Consider the following 5,089-nt stretch of genomic DNA (forward strand, 5'->3'; position numbering starts at 1 on the left):
TATAAGTTGTCATCTTGTAGGAAAAGATGACATTGCTTATCTTTGATTGGTTCACATTAGGATAAGGGTTTAGGTGAGGTGTAAGGAGAGGGAATGGTTGGATTTAGCTTAATTTTGTGGGATAGGAATTTAGCTTTTTACACTTGAGTCCTCTTCTTAAGGTTAGGTCACTAGAGGCTATAAATAGGAGGGCATGGAAACCTTGGGAATTCTTTTGCTTGTGGCTGCCGAAATTAAAGAGAGAAGGAGAGAGAGAGAGAGAGAGAGAGAGGTGTGAAAGAGAGAGAGGGAGGAGAAGAAATGAAGAAGAAGGAAGAGGTCTTAGGTATGATTTTTCTTATGATTCCTTGTTGTTTTAAGATTTAGGTCTATCTTCCTCATTATCTTAAGTCTTTTTTTATGTTCTTCTTCTTCATGGGTTTCAAAAAAACCCTAGGGTATTCAAGGGTGATTATCACTTGGGTGTTGATCAAGTTGTGTTCTTGATTTTACAATCAAGAGAGGTATTGAATCTCTACCCCTAATGCTATGGTGTTCTCTTGAGTTCTTGGATTTGTGGATATTTTTTAATATGTTGATGCATGGGAGATTGATCTAGCCGTGGGTAGGGGTTTATGGTGTTGATTTGATTTTTATTGTTGTATGTTCATAATGTGTGTAATGAGATGATTATTGAAATATGGTGTTGATGATATTTTATGATTTTATATATGTATGTTTCGGCCTATGGGGTTTGGGCATATTGGGTTGTTTGATTTTCTTGTGTTTCATACATTTTAGAAACATGCTAGGTTTCATGTGTATATAGATGAGGATTTTGTGTAAATTCTTGTTGGGTATCCTAGGTGTTTCTGCTTAGGGGTGATGTTCAAGCATGATTGTTTTTCTTGTATGTTTTAAAATCATTTGTGAATCTAGAAACATGATAAGGTGTATATGAGATTATGTATCAATAAATTATGGTATGCATGAAAAATAATAGGAACATGTTAGGTTTAATATAAAGGCATATATGAAGATTGGTGTTTATGTTATTCATGCATGTTGTATTATTATTTTGTTGGGTTGCATGTATGAACTCATTGGAAATAGAATAAGGTTTTGTAAGGTTGTATATGAATATGTGTTAGTTATTTTCTTTGAATTATTTGTATAGTAAGAGCATGTTAGGATTTGTGATTTATTGTGTTAATTAAACATGAATGATCTTGTATGAATTTTATGAGGCATGAGGTAAAAGATAAAATTCATGGTGATTTATGCTTGTTGATTTTGTGATTAAATGGTGAAAAGATTTATGAAATAAGGATATGTATGCATAAGAATGACTCTAATGATATGTGGTGTTTGTGGAAATAAAATTGTGTTTTAATTCACACTTAAAATGATATTTTTTGCACAAATAATTACCCACGGATTTTTTTTATATATTTTGATGAAAATATGAGTTTTAAAAAAAATGAAAATGGTGATTTTAATGATAAATATGATTGCTGGAATTTTTGTAAAAAAAAATGTGTAGTGTGTTTTTATAAGTGGAATTTGATTAGTATTTGAAATAAATTAAAACCATAAACTATGGTATTATTAAAAATGGTATTTTTAATGTAGTATGAGTGTTTATTTTAATAGTTATGATTTTTCTTTATTTTGATTATGAAAAATATTGAACTTAATTTATTTGTGATTTTTAATGAAATTAAATAGTGGCTGAAAGTTTAGTTTAATAAGTTTAAAATAATCATTTAATTGTCACATATGAATTTATGTTACATAGAATTAAGTCTTAAAATAATTCAAGCAAAAATATATTTTTCCTACACTTGAAATATATATTTTTCTCATATCAATTATGTAACACAATTAATTAAAATTAAACTGATATTTCCTAAGGAAACATGATAATCATAGGTATTTTAAATAAATTCAAGCCTTTGATATTTCTTTGTAATTTGAAAATAATAAATGGATTTATCACATATATTTTAAATGGCTAAATAAAATTATTTTTATGAAATAAAAATAATGTCTTGAGAGATTCAATCAACCTAGTAATTTTTAAGAAGATAATGAATAGTAAACAAAGCATGTTACAAGTCTATTATTTTTAAAACGATAGAAGTAAGATGCATAGAATTATCATTTTAAACCCCACAATTACGCAACGTTCTCACGTATGCATGTTACATGGAAATTCACTTTTATGTCCAAAATTATGTCTATTATGCAACCATGTAGTTTTTATAGAAGGATCATGCCTGCAATATAGGAAGAATGAGCATTATCCTTTTTATGACCTCATGTGTAACTAAGCATATTTGTATGTTGTGTGTAACTCTCACCATGTGTGCATGGCCCATGCACTCATGAGTTATATGAAAGGGAAAAATAGTAATTATGTGAAGCTAAGGAATGTCGTTTTGATTATGGTATAGGTTCGTTGAGAAGTTGTGGTTTTACTTAGCTTGGACCTGAGGTAAGGAAGTTAGATATAACTTATGATTGTTATACTATGAATGGTAAGACTGTTGTATGAATGAAAATGTTATGAATTATGAATGCTATAATGTGATGATATGTTGGCTTGTATGAACGTTGTATGATATGAATGGATGTTAGCATGATGAATGCGACACATCAAAATGGGTTGCTAAGGATAAGAAGACGTAACCCGAGTTACTAAGGAAATGAAGACGTAACTCCATGGGTGGACGCGCCGAGGTTATTCAAGGACCAGAGACTCCTATTTACCTCAAAGGGTGGCATGGACAACTTAGCGGGCCATGTTCACATGGAATTGTTTATGATTATGTTATGATGATTTGTGATGTTTATGATTATGTTTTAATGTTTTGTTATGTTATGATGTTTATGATATGATGGTGACGTTATGTTGACGTGAATATGTTTATGTTTATGATATTGATGCCAATTTTATGATGATACTATGATGTATAAAGATGAATTATAGTGTTTGTAATTTGTTGTATCTTACTTGCTTGTTGTTTGTACTTCCTTACTGGGCTTTTAGCTCACCCCCTTACTTTCCCTTCCAGGTAGCAAATATGTTTCTCTGTGGCACGTGTGGTGATGTGGGGAGTTCTGTCGTCTTGGTGTGTATGGCGTGGGCATCCTATGGACGAGAAATCATCAATTCTAAATGCCATTTTTAATAATGTTATGTTTTATGGAATTTTCTTAAAATTGTTAGTGGGACTTAAACTTTTTGTTTGTTTTAGATCTTTGCGTGAAAACTGATATTTTCTTTTTGAACTATTGGGCACAACTTGCATGTTTTAAGCAAGACCCCACTAAAACATTTATAATAAGTGGCTTTTCTATTATAAACCAATGAAAATGTGAATGTTTTATTAAGTACTAATCAAGGGCGTTTTACACATGATTACTCCACTATAAATATGAGACTGCACACTTGTAATTATAGACATTTCATTTACTGAGTACTTTGCAACAATAAAGCGTCCATTGATATAATCATTACATACAAATTAACCCTCTAATAATGGTTCATAATTAACCGGCAATAAAATTACCGTTTTACCATTTTAATTATATCGTGTTTCCTTAAGTACCTTGGAATTTACTAGTGAAGGTTAATTCATAACGAAATTATGAACTCTAGCTCAATGACCTTTCAGTCCAAAAAGTCAACTCTTAAGAGAACCATTATTTAATCTCTTACGAGAAGGTATAAATTCCTTATCTTTATACTATGTCCCCAGCCATTTACATTAAAGAGTTCCCAAAACAAAAGTTTCTATCCTGATCATTTTGACAAACCCTAATGAGTGAATCAAAGAACTCATATAACATAAACATGAGTTCATAGTAACTTCAAGATTAAGATCTGTTTGTATATGATCATCAGTTGATATTTTAATTATTACTTCGAAATGGTATTTAACTAAGTATTAATAAACATATCTGGTCCAGTTCTATATATTCTCTAATATATAAAGCACCTGCACTAAAGTGTCCTACTACACTAGTAATCTGGATCTAGATCACGTGTATTCATAATACTAGTGGACCGTACTTGCAGTAATCAATCTAAAGGTTTCATAACTTTATTTTACTGCGAACTATACAAGTTCTTTTATCTCAAACATAATCCTCCCGTACCAATACGTGGTTGAGATCACATATATGAACTTGAGAATTTGTCTGAGATTTACTTAATATTATCACATTATAATATAGTCCATAAAATATATGCATAACAAATTCAATTTATTTATTTATTTCTTAAAACAATGTATACTACATATGCTTTCAAGGCACAATTCCCAACATTACAATGCCTCAAAAATCCAGTCAGACAAAGAAGACGACTCCTAAGGATTCCATTACTCAGGTTCCCATCGATCCCATTAACAAACCTCAGGTGGAGGTTGGAGACCAACCTGATGCAGAAGATCCACAGGATGCTCACCAGGAGACAATTTCTGGCGAGGCTGGAGGCCTTTGCTGCAAAAATTTCCCTCCAGAAGGCGACTATGGAACGACAACGATGGGAGATCGATGAGCCGGTGAAGAGGATGATCCAGAGGGACCAGGAAGCTGACCAAACGCACCAGGAGGCTGCTGTGGCCCTTGAGGAAACTACCCAGTTAGCCCAAGCTAACGTTGAAGTCGTTGCTCAGGCAGTGAGGGAGGCTCAGGTCAAAGCAGCAAGAATGCGAGAGAACAATAACAGAGAGTCCCAGGGGAGGAGTTGAACCCCAAGAACGCTCTCAGAGCCACTTTCCCAGAGACAGGATGAAGAGGCACAGTCCAAGACTGCCTCCTCCATGACTAAGAAGAATATTACTTCATCTCGGAGTAGGAGAATTACCACCCCTAAGGCCCCCTCCCAGGGGGATAGGTGAAACAACGCAGGAGATGAGGGTCAAACATCTAAGAGGCGTGATAGGAATGGAAATGGCCGCTCAATGTCTCAAAGTCATGTAGGAGGAGAGGGTCACACCGATAGGGGCAAGGCGGACCTACCACCCCTACACCCTCACTCTCACAAGGGAAAGGAACCGATGAAAAACACCAATACCATGTTCGATAGGCTCGGGAAAGA

At 33.5% G+C, this 5,089-nt stretch overlaps 1 long non-coding RNA gene across 1 annotated transcript; it reads left to right on the forward strand.

The window, feature by feature from the left end:
- Positions 1–201: 201 nt before the first annotated feature.
- On the forward strand, positions 202–3,373 carry LOC133829299 (uncharacterized). Its single transcript, XR_009891669.1, has 4 exons — positions 202–325; positions 437–503; positions 2,436–2,476; positions 3,057–3,373. It is a non-coding gene; the product is annotated as an uncharacterized LOC133829299 (long non-coding RNA).
- The last annotated feature ends 1,716 nt before the right edge of the window (positions 3,374–5,089 follow it).

Source organism: Humulus lupulus, chromosome 4 (assembly GCF_963169125.1).
Source record: "Humulus lupulus chromosome 4, drHumLupu1.1, whole genome shotgun sequence".
Classification (NCBI taxonomy): domain Eukaryota; kingdom Viridiplantae; phylum Streptophyta; class Magnoliopsida; order Rosales; family Cannabaceae; genus Humulus; species Humulus lupulus.